The 25,725-nt window shown below is 53.4% G+C and overlaps 1 protein-coding gene across 1 annotated transcript in view; it reads left to right on the top strand.

The window, feature by feature from the left end:
• AJAP1 (adherens junctions associated protein 1) overlaps positions 1–25,725 on the top strand; it is a 136,556-nt gene that overhangs the window by 56,582 nt on the left and 54,249 nt on the right. The window lies entirely within an intron of this gene.

Below are 25,725 nucleotides of genomic sequence, written 5' to 3' on the forward strand. Positions count from 1 at the left end.
GCGTGACTCGGGAGAGATGCTTAGATGTCCCTGGGTGATGCTACGTGTGGAGGCTCCAAGAGATGCAGGCGTGATGTGTCCACGAGCTTGCACATGCGTGTAGACTGGCAAATACAGGCTGTGCCTTAGAGGAAGGGGGCGTGAGATGGGAGAGTTTCCCTTTTTAGTATGTACCTAGAAGTGGGCGCTGCACCCCTTGTGCCTCTGTTAGGGACCAGCTGAATCCACCAGGTGCTGCACCCCTGTTACAGACTGGTGGAATCCACTACACACAGCCACGTCTTCCAGGATCGTAGAATTTTGTCTCTGGGGCCGGCCCTTGAGCAAGACGCTTGCTCGTCTCATGACACAATTAAGGATCCCCCCGCCCCGGAGTCTTCAAAAGCCTTCAAGGGTGTGGGACCCATGGGCAGCGGCAGGGTGCCTGCCAACTTGACCTCGGTGAGGATTAGGAATGGCCTTAAATAGCAAGAAAGGCCGAGGCCAGGTAAAAGGAAGAACTTCCAGCAGTGTTAACAGAAGCTTCGCAGACAGTGATTCAGGTGGCAGCGTTCGGCTCCCTGGGGATGTGTCAGGAGGGTGTTTGGAGGACGGAGATCAGAACAAAGGGCTGGTTCTTCTGCTGCTGTTATCCTAGCTGCCTGTGGACACACACAGTTCATTGGCTTTGGAATATCTCCTTCTGTGCAGTTTTGTTGTTTTTTATTTTCCTCCTATACGCTGTCCTCCATTTGCTTTGAAAGGAGTAGCCCTTGGAAATCTCCCAAGCCAGGGCTTGTCCCTGAACTGGTAGCCTGCACTGATGTCACCAGGCTTCACGGCAGGCCTGCAGGGGAGAGCGCAGAGCCCTGGGCACCCCGTCACCCTCACCTCCCTCCAGTTTTCTCTGCCTCTGTTAACAGGCACAGCCCGATGTGCCAGATTGGCTCAGAAGTTCACAACCTAGATCTGTGCATACACATTCTAGACAAACAGCAACATTTGCTAACTTTAAAATCGGATGCAGATTTCAGGGCATCAGTACAAAATGGGTGGGGGCGCCCTGTGGCCTCCTCACAGCTTGCCTTCCACAACCTCCAGCTTGTGGGCTCGGTAGGCCCCACCTAGGCCTCTGCAGAATCAAGGGGAGGGAAGAGAACTGCTCTTCAGAGCTCATCTTCAGGCAGCCAGCACGGCATCCAGGCCCTCTGCGTCCTCACTAGACTGTGTCCTGGCCCTGGTTCCCCCTCATCTTGGGCAGGCAGGCACCGGGCAGTCCTTGGACAGGTTTTCATGGGGCGGGTGGCTTTTGTCCTTCAGCCGGTGACCTACTTTCTTCCTTCACCTGGACAAGAGAACCTGTGGTTTTTATTCTGAGCTCCTCTTCCCTAGAGAGCAATGTTTCTATGGAAGCACAGCCTGGGCTCCCTGCGCACGCTGAGGGCCGTGCCCAGAGATGGAGGCTGTGGGCTTGGGAGAGGCTCCAGAGGAAGAGGCTCTGGAGGTCCTGCATCAGCTGCCTCCCATGCAGCCTCTTTTGGGAATCCACAGACATGCGGGGTCTGCAGTTCATCCTGCACCGTCAGGCACCTGCTAGCAGTTTGCAGAGTGTTTGTTGTCACCTCAGTAAACTCAGCAGCCATCATCGTAGTAGGATTTCGTGCTACTCTCCCTTACTGTCACCTCCTCTGTATACATCACTTACTATATAGACATGGATGAGGAAACAAGGTCCCATTTATTCCAAATTACATTTGTTATTACTAAAGTTGAACACCCGGGACAGTGTTGTAGGCTTAGCAAATTAATTCACAGTGCATTGGATGTTGCTAATCCATCTCGACAGATGCTTATCTTGGAAGCGATTTATGGTTCTTCATAATATAATCTGGTGCTAGATTAATTTGTTTAGCAAAACAAATCTAAAAAGAGGAAAATATGTGTGTTTGTTTCTAATGCAGAGAAATGTTAATTCTGGAACGCGATGCTGGGCCACGGGGAAGGGAACAGGTGGTTTACAGCAGCGCTCATCAGGGCTAGGCCACCGTCCTGAGCTTCCCAGCCAAGGTAAAGGGAAGAGAGGAAATGCGGGGATGATTCCACTAACTGGGTTCCTCATGGCCCAGTGGGTACCACGTAAATGAATTAGACCAGAGCAGGAACAATTTAGGTTAGACACTGGGAAGTACTTGCTGGTGATGCAGGAGGTGAGATCTTTGCTTAGGCTACTGAGAACAGGCTGCATAATCTCCTTATCTGAAGTCCCAAGTAGAGGGGGATGGGGGAGGGGGGAGGAAAACAACTGTTTAAGCTTCCCCAGATGGAAGGAGTGGTGGGACAGAGGGCTGAACTCCCTGGAACCCCCTTGCTTGGCAGTCATCAGATGTAGACCTGCGCCCCCAACATTTGGTGGAACGTGAACACTACTGACACTTCTCAGACATCTAAGGTAGCAGAAGTGGTCTTGGGGACTCCAGAGCTGCAATCTGGGAGGCAATGAATTGCTGCAGTTAGTTAGCAGGTGCCTTGAGGCTGAAGATCTGGGCGAGAATCTGGGCTCTGTTGCATGTCACTGTGTGACCCTGGAAAAGGTCTCTTCTCTCCTGATTTTCTTTTCTTCACCAGCAAAATTGAGGCTTAGAAATAGGCCGTGTGCGGTGGCTCATGCCTGTAATCCCAAAACTGGGAGGCTGAGGCAGGTGGATCACCTGAGGTCGGGAGTTTAAGACCAGCCTGACCAACATGGAGAAACCCTGTCTCTACTAAAAATACAAAAAATTGGCCTGGCGTGGTGGCACATGCCTGTAATCCTAGCTACTAGGGAGGTTGAGGCAGGAGAATCACTTGAACCTGGGAGGCAGAGGTTGCAGTGAGCCAAGATCCTGCAATTGCACTCCAGCCTGGGCAATAAGAGTGAAACTCTGTCTCAAAAAAAAAAAAAAGAAATATTTTTCCTAAACGGTTGCTGTGAGAGTTTAGCAGGTGAACACTGAGCATAAAATAAGGCACCTGGCACCGAACAATTCTCCATACTTATCAGTTGTTTTTATACCCGGCAAGAGTGGCCTGAGGAGGAGAGGGTTGCCAGTGTCAGAGGCAGAGCAGGCTGCCAGGGACTTGGGTGTTTTATCATCTCAGACACAGCCAGCTTTGCCACTTACTGGGGGGCACCCCAAAATTTGGATTTGGAGTTTTAGGAGGTGGATGAAACATCCATTAAGTGAGTTTTACCTGTCCAAAAAGGGATCTTTGGTATCACACTTGGGGATTTATAAATTTTATTTTTGTTTCTGCAGAGAAATATTTAGAAGGGACATATCATATTTTTCTATCTGTCTATAGCACAGGTATTGCTGGGCACAGAGAGGAAATGTGGCTGGTGATTTGGGGGCACTCTGAAATTTCTCTGGAAGTAACATTACTTGGGATAGCTGCTGGAATGATTAAAGGGTCCCCTGTCAGGATTCACCCTACATATGAAGTAACTGGGAAATCTTTTTGAGTTTCACGGTAATGGTTAAGAGTCCCACTGCCTGTCTTCAAATTCCTGGCTTCAGCTCATGATCGCCGTGTACATTTGGGCAACTTGCTTGTCCTCTCTGTGCCAGTGGGTATGATAGAGTTAACCATCTCATAATGTTGTTGTAAAGATTCAATGAGACAGAGTGTGCCAAGTACTCAGTGCCTGGCACATAACAGTTTTCAGTATGTGCCTGCTGCTGTTAATGTAAGGATGGTGATGGTGATGATGATGGTGATGGTGTTGATTGTGGTGACAGTGAGGATGATGGTGGTGATGGTGATGATGGGGATGATGATCATGATGAAGATAATGATGAAGATGATGGTGATGATGATGGTGATGATGATGGTGATGATAATGATGGTAATGGTGGAAATGGTGATGATGATGTTGTTAATGATGATGGTGATGATAATGATGGTAATGGTGGAAATGGTGGTAATGATGGTGGTAATAGAGAGATGATGATGATAGTGATGATGGAGATGCTGATGATAATGGAGATGGTGATGATAGTGATGATGATGCTGATGATAGTGATGATGACAATTGTGGTGATGATGATGATGGTTACCATTTGTGCTAATTTGCTGCCACTACCTTTACTGCTCTATTGAGGGGTCATTTGATGAGTTCCTGCATCCATGTCCCTGACCTTGGCGCTCTGTACAGAGGTGTAGATGGCACTAGCCAAGAACCTCTTGGGATGGAAAATCACCTGGCGCAGGTTCATGGAGGCATTGAGCTCCAGCCTCACGTGAGCACTGGCAGAGTGTGACCATCAGATGGGTCAGAAGTTAACTTGAGGTCGGGGAGGAGGCTCCCCACAGTGCAGCCCCAACCGTCTATGACAGCTGTCTTGCTGGTCAGGTTTCGAATCTGGAATCACAGAGTCTCCTGGGAGAAAAACAGAAAGTCATTTTCTGAGCTTTTATCTTAAAACGTGTAAAGAAAATTTGTGGGGAATTCAAGCCAACTGATTTGGGTCTCTGAATATGCCCACTGTGGGAATACCTGGGACAGGAGTGCTTGGTATACAGTTAGTGCTCAATGAAGGTTTCCTGAACCTTACGTTCTTAGGCTGTGCATGCTGGCATCTGGCCCCAAGACTTTCCCGCCTGCCCAGGCCAATCTGCCGCTTTCCCCAGCTCATGTTCTGTCTCTCAGAAAGCTCGCCACCCAGGAGGGTCCCTGAAATCCTCTAGGTTCCCATTGTCATTCAGGGTTTGCCTCTGTTTAATCAGTCATGTATTCGTGACATCCAGCAACTCAAGGATGAGATGGCTCAGATGTCATCCAAGTCTGGCCTGGAAATTTTTACATTGGAATTCACTCATGCATTTCTAAGGATGATTTCCAAGTTTGCTTTGTCCTTGTCACTGAGTGGGAGCGGGGGGGGGCCTTCCATGTCCTTTAGGTATGTCCCTCGGTAAGCACAGGTGACAAGCTGGTGTCATTTTCTCTGCACCCCAGCCATCAGCTGACCTAAGCATCAGTGCAAGCCAGCCAACCTCAGGAGCAAGCCTCATGATGGTGAAATATTTTCTAAACACCAGAATTGGAGTAGAAGAAAATGAGAAGCAGATGTGACAGGGAGAGACATCCTCTTCCCCTTTGGTTTAAAGCTGTGATGGCCATTTAAATGCTGAGCCCATTTTAATTAAGTTGCTGGGTGTTTGCTACCAGGGAAGTGAATCTGTCCTTAATTTAAAGATATTTGAAGCAAATGACTCATGAACTTCAGAAGTTTTGAGTGGTTTAATTGGGATAAGAGAATCAAAGAACAAATCAGTGCTTGGAGCACTACAAAAGATCCTAAACTTTGTAGACAGCGAGGCTGGTCTTTAGGGTCTTAACTGGGATCTTCTGAATGGATGCAGCGTGGCAAATCCTGAGTGCCATGGTTCTGGGTGGTGGTCTGTGGTCGAGGTCTTATGTTGGCCAATAGCTCACTGGACCCAATCAGCCTCTTAGAGCACTCCCTCTGTTTTTGCTGAGCAAACTTGTGTTCATACCAAATGGATAAGTGTGCTCCAACTCATGAAAGTCCAGCCTCTGATTCTCCTGGACACGACTGTGTTGCAGGTCTTCTTGCATTTCCCTGTCAAATGTTCCTGGCTTCAACTTATTGCATTTAGTCCTTCTTAAGCTTCTTCATTCCCTCAGGCCCTCATTCTCCTTCTAACGGCATGCTAGGGATGTGAAAGGTCTTTAATCCTTAAGAACTGAGATGCCCAGCCTAAGGCACTTTCTTTCTTTCCTTTTTTTTTTTTTTTTTTTTTAGATGGAGTCTTGTTTTGTCACCAGGCTGGAGTGCAGTGGTGCGCTTGGCTCACTGCAACCTCTGCCTCTCGGATTCAAGCAATTCTTCTGCCTCAGCCTCCTAAGTAGCTGGGACTATAGGCACGTGCCACTAAGCTCGGCTAATTTTTGTATTTTTAGTAGAGACAGGGTTTCACTATGTTGGCCAGGATGGTCTCGATCTCTTGACCTCATGATCCACCCGCCTTGGCCTCCCCAGGTGCTGGGATTACAGGCATGAGCCACCGCACCCGGCCTTCTAAGGCACTTTCTATGGGAGAGCTGCTGGGTTCAACTCTGTCTTCCTTCACCAGGCCCTGGAGAGGTGCCTTTACTTGTTGACCTGTTCAGAAGTTTCCAGCAAGAAGAGGAAGGCCTTAATGAACACTCTCCTCTACCTGGAAACCAGTCTCCTTTAAGGGAATGGGTGGGGTCACTGACTACTCGGGTAGCTGGCGGCGGCACGAAACACACCCTTGTAGGATATGCCTTTCCTTACATCATGAATGTCACAAAACCCTGGATTGATAACAAATCTATTTGATATATAGTGGATTGAATTCATGATCGCCATCCGCTCACAGGGGAATGATTCTGAGTGTAGAAATTAAATGTTAGACAGAATACCATTTTTAGACGTTTTGTTTTACTGTGTTACAAGGACCAGTTTTAGAATGTCTGGCTTCTTAATCAGTTATTCAATGAACCATCAACTCTGTACTTAGTGATAGCAAATGCCACACTTCGGGGTGGAGCGGGGTGAGGAGATGCAAAACATGGCCCCTCCTCCTCTTTTCAAGGAGTTAAAAAAAATCCAGTTGGGAAAGCAGGATGGATAAAGACATATCCTTGCACAAGAGAGAAATGACAGGTAAGGACGGTAGAGGAAATGTCACCAAGGCACAACTTCATCAATCGCCCAATTGTTATTCTGGCAATACAGATTGGAAAGAGACAGGAGCCCTTGCAGGTTTCTTGGAGCCGAGCCCTGGGGTGGGTAGGGGAGGCACAGGAAGAGCCCATCTTGGGGGCGTGTGGCGGGGCTGAGATACAGTAGGCAGAGCTCCTGCAGGCCTGGATTGTGGAGGGAGCCAGGCCAGGCCTCCACCTCCCCACAGCTCAGTTTCTTGGCCTCTGGAACAGATGCTGAATAAGACGACCTCCGAGGTCCCTCCTCTAGCTCCGAATTGCCCTAAGAATGGGCGAGTCCTGGTGTTCCCTCTGCAAGGAGTGGGAATGATGGTTTTGGAGGACCCCCTTCCCCAACTTGTCATCAGTGAAAGAAGAATGTTGGAGAGGTGCGCCCCTTCCCTCCCTGCCAGCGTCAACAGTTGGCTGTCCTTGGAGACCCAGCAGTGAGCTCAGTGGTCTATGTACACAGGCAAGCTGGGGGCCTGATGGGACCATGGCTGTGGGCTCAATTTTAAGCTTCCATTTTGTGATGAGGAGTCACTCTTCTCCTGGTGGAACCCTCTGCCCGACCTTTGCCCAGGAGTGGCTTGTGTTATGGATGTCTAGCTTGAAAGGCTGCCATGTGAATCCTGCTGGTAGAAAAAGCATCACCCGCATCTTTGCAGCACATAAGTTCCAAGTGACGTTTGAGGGCTCCCCAGGTGGTCACTGACACTCAGTCCCAGAGACTCAGCCAAATTCAGAGGCAGACGAATGCCTGATGGACCCATGTGCCACGTGGTTAGACATGAAGACAGGCTTCGGGTCCCTGCCTTCAATGTGGTTCAACATGGTTCAGTGAATCTCACAACTGTCTGCCTTGCAATCTGTGCAAGGGTGTGATGATGCAAAATAAAGGGAAAAAGCTTCCCTTTCCAGAAGTTTCTTTCAGCATTGGGGAAGCCAAGTTTGTTGGAGGAACAGAGAGGCTGAAAATCTCCCTCCAGAGGTGACCGATGGGTGGGACATGTCAGGGACAAAGCTGGTGCCAGAGGAGAGAGCCCCCACCTTGGCCGAGATGGACCCAGGCCATGGCTGCAGGTGTCCTTGGCTCCACCATGTGACCCCATGGTCCTCTGAATCTTTGCCTGCAAAATGGGGAAGCAATTTCTCTCTGACAAGGTTGTTCTGAGACTAGACCGTGCCAGCCCATGTGGGAAACTGAGCGCCATAGTGAGCATGCGGGCCCCTAGAGTTGAGTCAGGTCTTGAAAGATGCACAAAGCCCACCTCACCGGTGGCTGTGCCAGGGTAATCGAATGGTGTTTGTGGTGGGAAAACGCCATTTGCTTTCTGTGACCTTCAGTATCCTCTTCTGAGGTCAGTTAGGTTGTGAGGCTGCATGCTCAGTGCTATTCTGTCTATATCATGATCTTTCCCTGCCCTGAAAGGCCTCAGTTCTCACTGTGGTGGTCAGACCTACCTCAGGAAGCCCTCAGCCTGGCCCCCTTAATGTGCCAGGTCAACACACCTGAGGCGTGGTTTGTGTGAGCCCCATGGAGAGGAAGGGGGACAGGGATGGGGGCTGGAGCCAGCACCATTTCCTTTGTAAGGGGCCCGACTCTCCCCTTTGCATAGCTGGAATAGCGCTTTACAGTTGCACATGCTCCTCCCTTTATGTAGCTGGAATAGCACTTCACAGTTTGCCCAGCTGATGTGCTGTTCACCAAACCACCCTGGGAAGGGGGAAGGAGGGGGGTCTGCAGCTGGAAGAAGCCCAGGCATTTGTGAGTGGGGACTGGGGCAGAATCCAGCTCTCCTGACTCCAGGACCATGGCACTTTCCATGATTCTAGGGGTGCTCTTCAAGGCTTGGGGACCCTCCCACCACATACCTCTTCTGCCTGAAGCATCAGGATGCCATGAGTGTGGGTTCTAGATCCAAGTGGAAGTTCTTGGTCTGTGTGTAAAGGCCACTGATCAAAGAAGATTCCTGGTCTTCTTGACCCTTCTGAAGTTCCAGGGGGTCCTGTCCATCAGCAAAGCCATGACAGGCTCAACAGAAGAGTCGGATGTCCCCACCGTGTGATTTCAGAGACACACCCTCTGGTGCGTCCCTGGCCAGGACTTCATGGATGTGTCCTGAGACCAAGGCCAAGCTGCTGAGACCCACCTTGGGTCCTAGTCACTTATTCCCACCTCTGCAAGGAGAAAGTCAATGCTGTCTATGGCAGGGAGGAAGAAGAGAGGCTGTGTGGATAGGGGCTGCTGGGGAATCTTGGGTTGGGCAAAGATGGCTAAAGGGAGGAGAAAGAAAGGCCAGACTCTGCTAACCCTTGCAGAGCCAGTGCCCAAGTTCGTGATGGATTTTGTGACACTCCCTTTACACACTGCCAATGCACCTTGCATAGAAAACATAATCTGTGTTTTAAAAGCTTGATATAGTGTCCTAACTGTGCTGAGGAGGACATGCAAAGGACAGTAATTTAGGGTCAAATGCTGTATATGTACATTTAAGCGCCCCAGCCCATCTTCACTGGAGGGGTCCGGTGCTTGCGTGCATATATACAGCATTTTATCTGTATGTGTGCTGAGGCAGTCAAAGGCTGGCCTCTGCATAGGGTCACTGGGAACACGTCTGCCACACCAGCTGGGACAGTTGCATCACGTTGAGGGCAGGTGACTTTCCAAAATGATGAACAACTCTCAGAGATGTTTGGGACAAAAATGCACACAGTCTTCTTTTGATTTGTTCGATGGTTGCATGCAAGGGAACTTCAGCGTGTTCCAGCCATGCACTGGAGAATCCCCTGGGTTCATATGTGGCACAGAGGAGGCCCTCTGGGTTCCAAGTGTGTTGGTTAGCAGCACTGAGCAGCGGGGCAGGTGGAAGTTCACAGCACAGAGGCGATCCGTGGTCTGCACACTTGTCCTGTGCACGGCAGGACCTGCGGCGGCCATCCCTGCCTCATTCTGTGACTGTTATGAATTCCTGCTCTAGTCCTACACATTCCAAAAGCAGCCATTCACCCAGCATGAGCCTCATCCTCTGTGTTCACACGCATCTTGTGCACAGGAGGCCCAGCCTTCATCTGTGTGTGAGTCCTGGGGCTACTGTAATGCATCGCCACAGTCTGCATGGTTTAAACAGAAACCTATTCTCCAGCTGTTCTGGAGGCTGGAGTCTGAGGTCATGATACGAGCAGAGCTGTGGTCCCTCCGGAGGCCCTGGGTGAGGACCCTTCCCAGCATCTTCCAGCTCCTGGTGGCTTCACGTGCTCCTTGGCTTGTGGCCGCATCACTCTGGTCTCTGGCTGCATCTCCACATGGCTGTCTCCCTGTGTCTGTCTTCTAAGGACACTTGTCATTGGATTTAGGGCCCACCTGGATCACCCAGAATGGTCACATCCAGGCCCAGTGTGCTGGGAAAGGCAGATCATGGCGAGTTGGGTTGGGACAGGTCAGGGCATTGGGCTGGGGCAAGGTTCCAGGAGGCTTGGAGGCCATCATGAGGATTTGGGGTTTATTCTGAGTATGCTGGGGCTCACGGGATACACTGAAGAGCGGTATGATCTGAGCCGGAGGTACTGACTGCTCTCTGAGGGCATTCTAGGGGGAAGACAGGAGGCAGTGATACCAGATGGGACATGATGACTTGTGGAGAGGTGGGACGTGAGCCCCAAGAGAGCATCGGCTGGGGAGTAAGGGAGATAAACATCTAGAGGGTCCCCGAGGTTTTAGTCTGAGCAACTCTTTCTTCGGCTGAAAGGGGTGCATTTAACTGAGAGGCAGAAGCTGGGGAGCAGCAGATTGGAAGGAGCCCTTGGGACGGGACCTTCACTCATGTGACATCCAGCCTCCCTGGCAGCCATCCAGGGGTAGCGCCTGTGGATACTCCTTGGATTCCTGAGTCTGCCACTCGGGGGCTGGTGCAGCCCGGAGCTTAGGGGAGCCTCGGGTGTGTGGAGGGTCTGGAAGGCCATGGAGACAGTGGGGACCACTTGGACAGAGCAGGGACTGCAAGATGGGAGATGAAGGGGCAGTCGGGGGTGATGAGGAAGAACCCACCGGGAGGAGGCGGCCAGGAGGCTGCAGGAGAAAGCTGTTCCCAGAGCATGGAGGGGTCCTCAGGCAGAGCTCCCAGAGATGCGAGAGAGGCCACTTTTGTGAGGTGGAGGCTGCTGGAGATGTGGTGAGGGGAGAGTCCTGCGAGGGCGATGGAAGGGAGACGGGAGGTGAGCCGCAGATGCAGTGGGTGGAGCTGAATATTTTGAGGAGCTTTGCTCTGCAGGGGTTTGGGGAAAGGGAAGCTGTAGTTGGAGGACTACGGAGGTGGACGAGGATTTTGGTTGTTCTGTTTCGTTTTGGTTTTTTTTTTTTTAATCACGGGAGTATTCGGGCATGTCTGTCAGCCAACGCGAATGACCCAGTAGAGAATGGAAATGGACAATGTGGCAGGGACAGAGGAACAGGGACAATACAGAAGCCAAGTCCTTAAGGGATGAGAACCAGCCTGATGTGTGTTGTTGGCTGAGCTTGCCGTAGAGACCTCAAGAGGCGTTGGAGAAAAGCCTGGTTTCCGAATTCTGTGTTTCTCCCTGAGGGCTGACCTTTTTCTTCTTTTCCTTGTGAGAGTCTGTGATAGTTGGAGGAATGAAATCCCCTGGGAAGTGGACCGACATGGCCCCTGCCATTGCTGGGCAGCCTCCCCAGGCTGGGGTGGACAAGGAGCAGGTGCACACAGAGGTCACGTGTGGTGGCCGCGGGCACCTGCGGATGCCAGGCGGAACCATGGGCAGTGGTGGTGATGGTGGCCAGGTTGGGGAAGGCTCAGGGAGAGGGGGCATTTGAGCGAGGTCTGACATGAGAGGAGGAGGTGGCCAAGGGAGGATTTCTGTACCCTCTGGCCTTGGCGGCATACCTAGTTCCACCTATGGCCCCTCACCTGGTCATGAGCTGGACATCCTCATCTTGTCACAGAAGGGGTCACCACCCTGCATTCCCATCCCTCTTCTCTCTGAAGCTGCCACCTCTGGGCCCCCCCCGCCCCCCGGGTGGTTTGTCTCCATCGACTGGCATTTACCACGACGTCTCTCATGTTATGGCCACTTGCACTGCCCAGAGGTGGGCCTGCCCGCTCCTCCCCAGCCCATCACCAATATCAATAGTCACCAGTGTCATCTGCCTGCGTGGTGCTTTCCACAGGCCGTCACCTAGCCCAGGACTCCTTGAGGGGCCACAACAAAACTCCCACCCCCAGATCCTGCACCTGCTGTGCCCCTGGCTCCCAGCACCCTGCCTGGCCCACAGCCAGCTCCATAGCCATTGTCTGAACAGTTTTTTAAAATGCAACTTCTGGGCTTAGAGACAGCTGCAGGGAATGGGTTCCTAAGTGCTGAAAGCCATGCAGATCTTGCGATCTTTAGGTGAAAGAGAAAGAGGAAATGAAAAGCCAGGGTGATAATGTGCCGTGCTTTTAAAAGTCATTGATGCCCACACTGGAGGGAGGTACAGTTCTCCATGAGCACCCTCCCCTCCTGCTCCAGACACAAAGCAAGGCTGCATATGCTGGCTTGGCCCAGGGCTAGCCTGCCGCAGCGCACACTCTCCGGCTCTGGATTGCCCACGCTTGTGCCCAGCTTGTGCAGCAATGAAACTGTCTGCCAGTCCTCAGGGTCCAGGGAGCTGGGAGCACCTGGGGCGTCAGCTCAGCCAAGGCTTGCTGGTCCCTGGGCCTTGGGTACAGCCAGCGGCCTGCAGCAGGAACCTCTGACCCAGGCAGAGGAGTAGTAAAGGGACCTCCAGCCCCCAGCAGGCAGGAAAGAGAGTTTCAAGTTCCCTGGGAGAGGCAGATGTGCATCAGGTTAAGTGGCGGCTCCAGTGGGCACTCACTTCCCACGTGTGGGGGAGCGATGTGAGTGGGGTGGGCCATCTGGGATACTCAGTGTAGAATCCCACATCCTCCCATGCCCCATGGATGCCCCGTGGAGCTCACGGGCAGAGCTGTGGTCACAGTCCCCCTGGTGCCTGGCCAGGGCTTGCTTGTGACACATGCTCAAAGTACACATTTAATGAATAGGTAGACTCCCTGTTCACACCCACCTCCCCTTCGAAGGTGCTTGAGGTTAGGAGAGAACTCAGAATGTCCAGGATGTCACCCTAGAGGTCACCGGCCCCTTCCTTGGTGGCGGGACTTGCTCAGCCAACGGAACCGGGGGCCTCCTGTGCCGGTGTCCTGGGCAGCTGGAGCAAAGCACTCCAGCCTGAGTGGCACAAACAATCAAAGTATGTTCTCCACCGTCCTGGAGGCTAGAAGTCTGAGGTCAGGGTGTCGGGAGGGCTGGCTCCTCCCCAGGCCTCTCTCCTTGGCTTGTAGACACCGTCTCCTCCCCGTGTCCTCACATGGTTGTCCCTCTGTGTGTCTGTGTCCTCATCTCCTCCTCTATAAGGACACCGGTCAGCATGGATTAGAGTCCACCCTAATGACCTCATTTAACTTTAATTACTTCTTTAAAGGCTCTATCTCCAAATACAGTCACATTAGAGGGTGGAGCTTCAACATGCAAATTTTTGGAGGACACAGCTCAACCCATAACACCTCCCACCTCCGGGGTCATGGCCCACCTGGGAGAGTGCATCCCCTGGGATGAAGCAGGGGGCCCCAGGAGACCTGGAGTCTTTGCGGGGTGGGGGAGGAAATGGAGCTCCATTGCCACCCCCCGCATAGAGATGGAGAGAGCTGGGCACAGAGGCAGGCCCTGAATCCTGGAGACAGCTGGGCACAGGGGCAGGCCCTGAATCCTGCAGAGAGCTGGGCACAGGGGCAGGCCCTGAATCCTGCAGAGAGCTGGGCACAGGGGCAGGCCCTGAATCCTGCAGAAAGCTGGGCACAGGGGCAGGCCCTGAATCCTTTAAGGCTGCCATGCTTGTGCCAGGGTGTGGTGGAGGGTACCACCCTGGGGGGCAGTACTGGAAACTCACAGTGGCCAGGGTTTGTGTGCATGCAGTATTCCAACATCGTCCTGTGTTTAGGGGGAGAACACTTGAATAGTGGCGTAATTCAGGGAAGTTGACCCCAAGAGCCCAGTGGGGTGAGCAGAGTCTGCTTCCAGGAGTTGTGTGGAGTGGGAGGCTTCTGGGGTGGTGTGGGTGCTCCCGGGATGGCAGCAAGTCTGGGAGCCTAGAGGAGATCGGGTGGTGGAATCTGGGCCGGAGGAAGAGGTCAGGTTCTGAACACCCAGAGAAGGTGAGTTTTGAAGCCTCAGCCCCCACTGTTTGGCCCTAGTGAGGGTGGGAGTCACCTGGTGAATTGGTTTTTAAATGCACATTTCTGGTCTCCACTCTCCAGAAATCCTGATTCAGGCAGGAGGGGCCCAGGAAGCTGCCTTGTCTTCAGCATGTCGGTCTGGGAGGCAGAGAAACTGCAGCCGAGAGCCGGGGGCCTGCATTGCACGGGCGGCTGCTGAGCTCGGGCCTGGTCTCCTTCAGGGCCCCTGGGGGATGGGGCTGCCTTCGTGTCTGGTGAAATAGGACAGAAAACAGGCACAGAAGAGCTTTCAAGAGGCAGAGGCTTGGCCCAGAGGGAAGCTGAGGGCCAGGCTTCTCCCCTCTGTGTCCTCACCGTGGCTTCTGGGGGATGCAGATTCCTGTGTGAGAGCCCCCGGGAGCCCAGCCCCCTGGCGTGGGCCACCCCCCACAGTGAGCCACCTGTGGCAGCGGGTTGCCATTGCTTCGCAGTTTGGGTTACATCTGTTCCGCTGTGAGTCATCGGCTCGGAGCTGGGGCGCACACAGCTCTCACTGTGCCAGGCGGCCGTTCCCAGGCTTGGGCCAGTGAAGAGCAGATGAAGGCTGCATCTTTGCAGCCCAGCGGGCAGCAGGAGAGGCCAGGAGGAGCCTCACAGCCTCAGAACAGTGTGGCCTCTGGCCCCCTCTGTGCCCTCAGGATCCCAGGGAGTGTGGAGGGCTCCCGGCCCCACCCTCCCTGTGTTTCAGGGGTCCCAGCCCATTGCGTTTGCCTCCAGCCCTCTCCTGTGGGGGACAGTGCGGAGAAAGCTCATGTCTCCCTTCAGTGGAGTTGACTGCACAGCCACATGGACCAGGGCCTCTCTGGTTATGCTGCCCTGACCCTGTCTGTGTCTGTAGCACTTGGTCACTGATGTCCTCCACCTGCATGTCTGCCTCTACAACCATATTCTCACCCCTGGGCAACAGAGGCGTGCTGCTGGGGACCACATCCCTGACACAGGACCTGGGTGCCCGGAAGACCTTTGAGGTGGAGCTGGGGTGCCCACCTGCTGGCATTTGCACCTCTGTGGAATCCCTTCCCCTGGATTGTGGATGGGGCCATGACCTGCCCCTAACCCATGGCTATGGCAGCAGTGATGGGACTTTCCCATGTTTAGTAATTTAAGGCTCTGTACTGCTGGCCTGGAGGGGCCCATGTGGTGGGGGCTAGTGGGTATCCAGGAAGTGAGGGCGGCCCCTATTCACAGCCATCAAGAGGCCTAGTGCTCGGTCCTTCAGCCGGTCCTGCCAATGCCTGGAAGAAGCTTGAAAGTGGAAACTTCTCTAGTTGAGCTTTCAGATGATTGCAGATGACAGCACAGCCCAGCCCCGGATGGTACACAGAGCCTCTGAACAGCAGGGCCCTGGTCCCCTCCGTTCCCTGTGGGACCTCGAGCAGAGGACCCAACAAAGCCATAGCCAGACTCCAGAACAGAACTCGCCCACAGAACCAGAGATCACTAACAGGTGGTGTTCGAGCCCTAAGTTTGTGGTCATTTGCTACTTGGCAAAGACAACTAGTGGAGCCTGGAACCAGGCGAGGGTCTGTGGGTGATGGGTGAATGCACAGGGAAATGAGGGTCGTGGGCAGGGGGTCTGAGTCTGGAAGCCGATGAGACATGGCGTTTGGCAGCTTGGAGAGGAGCCCTGGGCCCCAGTGGACCCTGGCTGAGCACAGGGCCCTTCCGATGGCATACTAGAGGGTTTATTCCAAACTCCCTTTTTCCCTGGAGTCATTGTGTGGCCCGTGGTTTCCTTTTAGTCCAAGCATGAGGAATGCACTCACACTGCCACAGCCAAATGCACCTGCGTGTTCCCACCCAGCCCCGGGGTTGGGGTTTCGCATCTGAGTGACACTTGCTCCCAGTGGCTGCCCCGATGCTGTGTAGGGGTGTGAGCGGCCATCACAGCCTGCTCTTGCTGTCACTGTGGGGCCTGCCCTGCTCCAGAGTGGGCTGTGTCCGTGGGAGCAGCTCCTGAATAACCCTGTGCTCCGTGGAAAGCCAGAAAGAGCAGGACAGATCCTCAGGCACAACTGCAGAGCCCAGGGGTCCCTCTACAGCGAAAGGTCATTTTGCAACTTGCTGGAAACTTCTGTCTTGGGCCGCTGATTGCTGGGCCCCAGCTCCTCAGAGGACTCTGCATTGGCTTTTTTGGGTGGTCAGGTTTTCCCTCCACCCTGGGCCTGGGGCTCACTCAGTCTGGCCCCCCTGCCGATGGGCTCTCTGTCGTTGCTCCCTATTGAAACCAGCGTCCTATCACCGGGACTTGTGAGCTCTCCGGGACTCCACCGGCCCTGGGCCCAGCTGCCAGACCGCACACCCATGTTTCCATTAGCCCCTGAGGCTCTGTGGGGCCTGCAAACCCCGAGGACGCTGCCCACTGCCCTCCTGCTCACTCCAGCCCTGGTGAGCTCAGGGCCGAGTCTTCTGATACATCCTGGAAAAAAATCATTGAAATGAATTATACATCAACACCAAGAGACAGATCATTAATTAATAAACTCAGCCATCTCAACTTCCCACAGCCTACACAGCATCCACGGTGAATGAATAAGCGGGCCCAGCCTCGCAGCCCGGGATGCAGATGAGTCTCCCTTTCTTGTGAGTAGGGTGCAGGTCGGAGTGAGGGGAGCACAGGGCAGGGCCCGAGTCTCGAGGGCGTCACTCCTCCTGTGAGTGCAGACCTGGGGCACGGGGTCCAGCTGGCTGGTGTGGGGCTGCCCTGTGAGACTTGGAACTGCTGCCCCGCACACTCCTGTGCCCTGGCCCTTCCTGGTGAGCTAGGTTTTCGGCTCCTGGCCTCTGAGCTGTGCCTACAGGGTGACCTCGAGCTGCACGGGGTGGGACTCTGCTGACAGTTGCTCATTGAAGTGTGGGGCCTTCCAGTCTGGAGGAAGGCATCAGAGACCAGGGTGGCAGCAGGGCTGGCTCCTTCTGGGGCTGTGAGGATCTGTCCTCTCTCCCAGCTCTGGTGCCATGAGATTCTGTCTCCACCTGAGCCTTCCCATTGTCTTTCCTCTGTGCGTGTCAGTGTCCAAAGTTCCCCTTTTGATAAGGACAGCAGTCCTATTGGATGAGGACCCACCCCGATTGCCTCATTTTAACTTGATTACCTCTTTCAGGGCTCTTTCTCCAAATAAGGTCACAGTTCATGGGTAGTGGAGGTTAGGACTTCAGCATATTCATTTGGGGGTGCATAATTCAACCCATAGCACTTGTCCTTGGATTTAGGGGCCACCCTGATCACCCAGGATGAGCTCCTTAGTCACATCTGCAAAGATCCTCTTCCAAATAAGGTGTCATTCACAGGCACTTGCGTTAGGACGTTAGCATCTTTTGGAGGAAAAAAGATCAGCCCCAAAAGTACCCTCCCTTCCTTCTACTCCCCATTGTATAAGCAAAACATAGCTCTTAGAGCAATGACCCCCGTGCAACCCCAGAAGAGGGAAGGCTTAAAGAGACAGGCGTTCAGTAAGAGGTCCACAGCGTCCACAGAGGGCAGGGGACTCTGCCAAATATGTCGGTATTGCCTGTACACCTGGCAGATTCCACACCTATAAGAATGGAAGTTTCCGGAAGATTTCCATGATTGCTAGTCGTTTATTTAACATCCTATTAGAGGAGGAGACAGGGAGCAAAGAAGCTTGCTGCTGCGTTTGTAGCCAAGGTGTGTTGTAAACTTAGATTTTATTGTTAACTTTGGCTCCTGGGGAAAAAAAATAGCACACAGACACTGAAACAGAATTCCAGGCAGAGCAGCTCAGCACAGCTGTTCCAGAGCCAGGCTGAATCCGCAGCTCACCCAGCCTGGAGCCCAGAGAAGCGGGTGTTGGGAGAGCGCCTACCTTCCTCTTGATCCCTCTCATTTTTACAAATTTTCAAGAAAAGCGACAACACAAGCCGCTGTCTCTGCTGAAGCTGTTGTGTGTGTGAGTGATTCCTGGAAGGCACACAGTGTCTACTGTTAACCCAGATATCAGGAACCTCTGCGGGGCTGCCCCTCTGCACCTAGCAAAGGCATTGTCCACCCCCAGGCCACCTTTCAGAAGCCAGAAGCCTGGGGAAAGGACCTGTGTTCCCAGGAGGAAAACACCAGCCATATCTGACCTTCCATGTTGAGCCACACCTGGGCCCTGCCTGGGCCAGCATTTCTTGAGCTGTGTGTGCAGCCTGGAGTTGGATACCCAGAGGGACTCAGAACAGACATCTCAAGCAATGCTCAGACCTGGCCCTTCCTGCACTTGGTGCTCCAGTGTTCTCATCCCCTCCTTGGCTGGATCAAACTCTGCCCGCAGTCCTTCTTTCCCCTAATCACAAAGTATGTCCCTGCCCCTTTTGTGTGTGTCCTCTTAGTCTCACTCGTAAACTCAACTCCTTGACTTAAAAGGAGATTGCAAATGTTTTCACCATGAGAACATTTGTTTTTTGTTTTGATTTTTTGATTTTATTTATTTTAGGTTTTAGGTTTTGTTTGTTTTGTTTTGTTCTGTTTTGAGACAGAGTCTTGCTCTGTCGCCCAGGTTAGAGTGCAATGGCACAATCTTGGCTCACTGCAACCTCTGCCTTCTGGGTTCAAGCGATTCTCCTGCCTCAGCCTCCTGAATAGCTGGGATTACAGGCATGCACCACCATGCCCGGCTAATTTTTGTATTTTTAGTAGAGACGGAGTTTCGCCATATTGGCCAGGCTGGTCTCGAACTCTTGACCTCAGGTGATCCACCTGCCTCAGCCTCCCAAAGTGCTAGGATTACAGGCGTGAGCCACTGTGCCTGGCCTGATTGTGTTTTTGAAAGTAACTGAAGAGCTGACATTTGCTCAAACTCCTTCAAGATGTTGTCACTGCCAGGTAGATCCAGGCAGATCCTCAGCTCTTTGCCTTTCTAGTGGCCCCCAGAGACTTCAGAAAGGTGTGAACATTGTGTGTGACAGGTAAGAAAGTCAAGGGCTTTGGGGCTTCCTCAGCCTGCAGGAGTTACGGGGACAGCTTGAGAAGGAGGGAGAAGCAGGTGGTTTAGGGCCTGTGACCCAAAACCTTAGCTGGTAACATACAGGGTCCCCAGCAGAGCTGGCTCATTCCAAAGCAGATTGGTCCAGAAAGGCCCGGGACCTGGGCTCCAGCCTGCCTGAGACAAAGGCTAGAGAAGCACACAGGGCCACCACTGTTTTCTGGCTGTTTTTGGAGAAAAGTTCAGGCCAAACTCAGCTCCTGGAAGAATTGCCCCTACCCTTCCGCCCCGTCCTTCAGCTCAGGTGGGTCCTGGGAGGCTGGGAGCCCTCCTGGAGAGGAGTTGGGTGTCACCTGCAGCCCTCTTCTCCTTGCTGCCCTTCCCTCGGACACCCCCTGGGTGGCCAGGAGGCCTCCCTTCCCGATAAAGGCAGCAGCCTTAGGGACAGAGTGGGGAGGCAGGAGCCTGTGCCCCACACGCAGGAGCCCCCTTTCTGAGTGCCAGCAGGATGTGCTCTTGGGGAGAGGCTGCATGGGGAGGTACGGGGCACACGTTTCCTTAGGTCTCTGAATGTTCATACAGGGAACAGCTTTCAGCCAGCCCCTCTTGCCCAAAGGGCCCCATGATGTGGGGATAGGGCACAGCCAACTTCTTTCCCTTCCCTAGAAGAGACTGAGAAGGGAGCAGCTGGTGCTAGGACCCTCCCTCCAGTCTACTGTGCTGATGAGGCCAGGCAGGTTCCAGAGGCCCTAATGCCACCATCCTCCTAAGACCTGGCATGGCTGAGGTGTCACATGGGCCCACCTGGGCAAGGCCACGCCTATGTGAAAGGGAAAGGGAGAAATCATACATGGCTCCTGGAGAGGGGACCTCCAAGCTGCCCTGCCCTGTGGCTTTGCCCTCCCACCTTGGGCCCCATGCCTCACATGGCCTGCCAGCTGTCCCTCAGTTCCCTGAGCCCCAGAGGCCCAACTTGGGCTCCTTCGGGGGCCCCCAGAATTGCACTCTGCCTACAGACAACCTCTCAGTGCTGTAACTTACTGTCAACAAGAATGTCCCTTGTCCCAGGCCCCACTGTGCCCGAGCAGGCAGGTGAGAGCAGCTTCACAGGAGCGCAGGAGTGAGGGAGTGAGGGTGAACCCCTGGCCCTTCTGTGAGACCTGGGGTGAGTCACAGAGTCCCAAGCCTCAGTGGGCTCCCTGATACAATGGAGATGATCTTCCACACCAGGCCCCAGTCAGTTCTCCAGGCCAGGGAGGTGAGAGAAGGCTTAGTAAGTTACAGTCTGCTTCGAAAATTGGAGCTGTTTCTTTCCCCTGACGTTCTCGGGAGATCCTTGGAGGAACTGCATCTCCAAATAGACATCTTAGCCTGGACTTCTGGCTATGGCCTCTTGGGGTCCAAATTCCCCACAAATGAATGAAAATAGGATTTCTGGACTTTTCTTTGCCCAGCAGGGCATTTCAGAATCTGTTTGGATTGAGAAAAATTAAGAAGCTGTTAAAATGCTTATTTTTGCCTCAAGAGAATTTTGTGGGATTTCCTGCCCCGCCTCCAACACAGTGGGCAGCCCCCACCCCAGACCCCCTTCTACTCTTAGAATTGGGGCTGGGAAGGTAGCAGAACCCCCAGGGCGTGGCTCAGGGTTTTCACGTGATTTTTAAAATGCAATGCCGCCTTCAGATGATCTGCACACCCAAGACGTCAGTGTCACGGGGATCTGTGGGTCTGTGCTTCCCCAAGGCTGGATGGCCCCAAGAGTCATCACTTCCAAAGCCTGGGCTTAGAACCCAACAGAAGCAGGTCACAGGACAGTGAGAAGCTGCTGAACAGAATCTCATTTGCTTGTTCACTTGTTCAACCATTCATTCATTCAGCTGACCAAAGTATCTTGTGTGCCCAGGGCTGTGCTGGGAGTGGGACTGAGACCATTTGTAGGCAGCCAAATCGACTCAGCCCGTCCTCACACGGCATGAGGTCCAGTGGGGAGCAAGTCCAATTGCACAGCTGTCTTCCTGTCCTCAGAGGCTCGCCCTCCTTGTTCTGGAAGAATGGGATGTGGAACACAGATCCTGCTCCGAGCGCGGGAAATCCCACCGGGCCAGCCTTGGGAGGATTCGGTTCATCCTGACCCATCTCTGACCTGGTCCAGGACAGCCCACCCCTCCCCGTGTTCTCCTTGTGGGCAGGGATAGGAGAAGGCCACTGTGACTTGTGCTATTTCCCAGAGACCAGAGAAAATTCTGGCATTGTGATCTGCCCACACGCCGTCGTCTGTGTCAGAGCCAGAAATAGAACGCAAAGAAGATTCTTGTTCTGATTTCTGTGCTCATAATTCTAGGGCAAGATGCCCTTATGAGATGTGGATCAAAGGAGGTGGGGGCGGGGGGGAGCTGAATGGAGCTGTTCACGCGAGGTGTGTGCGTCGCGAGCGGGGCCCTTGCCGGAGCTCCAATTAGCGGCTTTTGTAAGCGATCACGTATCGAGTATTGACTTGGCTCAGCCCAGGAAAAGCGAGAGCGATTTGCAAAAGGCCCCTTCAATCATGACAATTAAAATCCAAATACAGACCTGCAAGGGCCCTGAACCCATGCACTTGTTCTGTGTGGAGGAAGAGAGGCACCCGCTCAGATGCTCCTTCTTAGATGAAAGGAGTGCATCAGCTGAGCCCCGGAATAGGAAGGGCCCGCCCTACTGAGCCTCCTGCCTCACTATTAACAGCGCTGCATCTGTACTGGGAGCCAGGTTCTGACAGCTGACTTGAATTAAATCTCATAAGGCCCACAGGACACACGTCCTGGGAAGAAGGCATTCCTCTGATCTTAAATCAGCAGAGGCAGAAGCAGAGGCCCCGAGAGGTCAGTGACTTGCCTGAGGTCACACAGCCTGAAGGGGGTGGAGTCAGGATTCAAACCTAGGCTCCAGGGACGGTGTTTTGATGGCCTGCATTCATCTGACTGTATCTCCTTCAGTGTTCTCCGCCATCCCTTGGGTGTATGGTATTTTACAAAGTAGGAAGTGGAGACAGGGATTAAGGAGTCTGTCCGGGTCTGCCTATGAATGAATGTCAGGCTTCGTCACTGCGGGAGCTCGGACTGCACTGGATGGGGCTGGAGTGGCACCTGTGGGCAATGCTGAATACGATGCATGATCTGTCTTTGGGGTGTTCTTGGAAGGAAGGAGAAGGGCAGCACCTAAGAGGGGTCAGTGATGGTGGCAGGGCCAAGGCTCTCACCTTCCCCTGGATAAGGTTTCTAAGGCCCGGGAAGCATCTTCTGCTTCCGAGGCCCAAGACAGTGGCGTTTCCTCTTCCCCGAGCACTCAGCCTCCATCTGGCTTTCTGTCCACCGGCACAGATGGCAGTGTTGTTTCTCGACTCCTCCGTCCATCGCCTGCAAGCTGAGCCGCGTGATGGAGCTCAGCCTGCAGCAGCCGTATTCACCTCAACTTCCGTGGGAGCCGTTCTGCTTTGCTCCACGTGCGTGGCGACCCTTGGGGGTGACAGAGGGCTGGGTACAGGGGCTTCTCTTCTACGCCTGGGTGAGCTCTGCCCCAGCAGCAGGAGCGCACCCTTACAAAAGCCTGCCACGGCGCGCAAGGCATGGTGGGACCAGGCCTCCTGGCTGCTAGAAGAAGACAAGAAAAGCATTCTGGGCTCAAGTCACTTCAAAAGCTGGTCACAGCAGGTCTTTTCTTCCGTGACACTCATGTAGGGGAGATGGGGAGAGAAGTCATCCCTGGAATTCCAGCCTGGAGCATGTGGGAGGGAGGGTGCAATGTGCGTCACTAGGGTGAGCATGCCTATTGGGAGAGGGGACCAACTTGGGCCCCAGGTTTGGGACTCTCCTGGTTGAATCTGTCGCCCATCCAATTTTGCAGGAAAGGAGGCTGGTATGCAGGCTCAGCACCCACTGCACTGGGTGGGCAGCTTCATTCTGCCTGTGGCACTGGCCTAAGAGCTCAGAAAGGTTTAAAAAGATAAGACAGCCCACTGAATAGCCAGGGACATTCAGGAGGCTGCACACGGAGGTCTCTCCTCCCACGCTGCCTGCTGTACAGTGGGCACCTCTGCCTGCTGTGTGAGGTGTGAACTCCTCCCTGCTCCTCTGCTCCCTGAAGCCCTGCCCTGGCTCGACTCATGCAGTGCAGCCACCTGAGACTCAGCAAGCCCCTCCCCAAGCTGCCGCCTCCTCCGGGGTCCCATCTTCCTGAAAATGGGGCACAGCCCCTATCACCCCTGCCTCTGGCCTCGGAGCTGGCTCCCCTTGCCTGTGTCACTGCAGCTCAGCCCTGGGGCCCGCCTCCTGAGGGTCCCCACAGTGACCTTCGGCCTTTGCCATTGCTGGTCAGATTAAGGGGAGCAGAGGTTAGAGGAAGAGGGTTGGCGCTGAGGTTCCTTAAGGCCCCAGATCAGCTCCGTACTTGCTACAGTGGCAAGCTGCCTTACCTGCGCCTTACTTTCGTCATTTGGAAAACAGGGGTAAGAAAAATGCCAACCTCCCAGGGTTGTCAGGGGAAAAAGTTAATGTTTGTAAAGGGCTTGGGGTGTGCCCTGGCACATGGTAAGAGCTACAAAGGTGTCCCTGAGACCGTTTACAGAAATAGTTTTCACACAGTTGCCACATCAGTTCTCCTAAACCACAGCTCTGACGTTCCCCCTCACCTGTTCAAGAACTGTCAATGGCTCCCCACTGCCTACCCCAAGAAAGTTCAAGCTCTCTCACCTGGTTTCCAGGCTGTGATCGCCTTCTCCCTTGGCTTCCTCTTGCCCGCCGCTCTGTGGGCAGCCCTCCCTTTCCCACGGTCTTGGCTTTGCCGGTCACATCTTATCCCCTCCCAGCTCACTCTGCTCCCAAAACACCAGCCACAAGTAGTTCCCTTCCCACACATCCTCCTCTAATCCTCTGTGGCCAGGGGTAATCTCTTCCTTCCTCAAATGTTCATGCTGCCTTCCTGGTTGTATTTATATGTATAAATAGCTGCAAAATAGGATTAAAAGTGAGGCCCTGACTCCCCAGTGAACCTGCAAGCTCCTTCAGGCCAGAGCCTTGATGTGCTTTTTGATTCTTTTTATCCTCTGTATAGCACACGGCAGAGCAATTTGCAAACGTAGGGAGTTCAACATGTATTTATTGAATAAGCAAATGAAAATTAAAGAACGAAGAAAAGGCCTTGTAGCTCAAACCCCTAGTTATCCCAGTGTATCTGGGGAGGATGTGTGGGGGCCGCTGGTAAACTTGGAGTGCACAGCTTGGGTGGGCTGGTTGGAAAGAGGGCTTCTACATGGACCTGCAGCCCTAGGACTCAGACATGGGTCTCCAGGGCTGGCTACCGGGGGTGGATTGAGGCCTGAGAATTCTTCCCTGCGAGGGCTTATTTTCATGCTCTGGTCAAGCAAGGGCCCTGCTTAATCCAGCCATTATCTAGAGAAAAAGGGTTGAATGAACTAGAGCAACTCTCTGAATGTACTGGAGTTGGCACACTTGCATTGGGCAAAGTGGGAATTATTACGCCTGTTTGCAGTATCGCGAGCAAAGTGGGCTGCTGTGTGAGAGCGTCCTTTCGTGAGAGCGTCCTTTCCCTGCCTGCAGTTTACTGTGGGGCTGTGGATGGGCACCCCCGGGATGGGAAGGTTCTCACCAAACCCAGGCTGGGAGGAGGCTGGGGCAGAGCAGAGGGTTGGGGAAAAGCGAGGCCCCAAAGGCTGAGCCCAAGCCTACCCCTTGGCTCTGCCGAGTCCCTGGACAAGCCCCCGTCACCACCCACCCACCCCTCGGCACCTCACCTCTCTCAGGGAAATGCCATAGCACTGATTACCCGGCAGGGGTGGGGGCCTGTGGGGTGAGATTTTTTTTTTTTTTTTTTCTGGGGCTCATGTTGGATTTCATGGTGCAGCAACAGGACACAGTGCAAGTGCAAGCAGAGACGGAAGCCCTGCTGAGACAGAAGCCCCCCAAGATCTGCAAGGTCATCCTTTCCTTAGGCCTGTGCATAGGCAGGGCCAGGGTGCCCAGGTCCCAGACTCCTGAGGCCCTTGTTGTGGATTTTAAAGAAATTCTAGGCCAAGTGCAGCGGTTCACAGCTGTAATCCTAGCACTTTAGGAGGCCTAGGTGGGAGAATCACTTTAGCCCAGAAATCAAGACTAGCCTGGGCAACAGAGTAAGACCCCGTTTTCTACAAAAATAATTATGTAAAATATTAGCTGGATGTAGTGGTGCATGCACCTGTGATCCCAGCTACTCGAGAGGCTGAGGCAGGTGGAGCGCTTGAGCCAAGAAGACTGAGGCTGCAGTGAACCATGATTGCACTACTGCACTCCAGCCTGGGCGACAGAGCGAGACCCTCTTTCAAAAAAACCAAAACCAAAACCAGCTGCCTTTTGCACCCGTGGTTCCATGTGGATTTTGAAGAAGCCCAGAACTCAGTTTCACAAGAGCTGGCTAAACTCCAAAGGTGTGCAAAGCGCCTGCCTGGGGGAAACAGCTTCCCAGGCTTGATTTTACCTGGTACTGAGTACAAATTTTACTCATTCCAAATGTTATACTTCTTCTCTTGCTAAAGTTTCAGAAGAGTAATGGGACCCAAAGCCCAGGCGTCCTTCAAGCATGCAGCCCCCAGCCACATGGCAGGCCATGGCCATGCATGATCAGGCATGATCAACACAATGGGGGCCCTGCTCTCATGGGGCTAGCAGGCCCACAAGGGTGATCGTCTGGAAATTCACTCACATAAATGCGTAACTGTCAACCATGTTGAGCAGACTCAGTCAATACACAGGATAGCATAAGAGTTTCTGCA

The sequence above is a fragment of the Nomascus leucogenys genome, chromosome 24, assembly GCF_006542625.1.
Source record: "Nomascus leucogenys isolate Asia chromosome 24, Asia_NLE_v1, whole genome shotgun sequence".
Classification (NCBI taxonomy): domain Eukaryota; kingdom Metazoa; phylum Chordata; class Mammalia; order Primates; family Hylobatidae; genus Nomascus; species Nomascus leucogenys.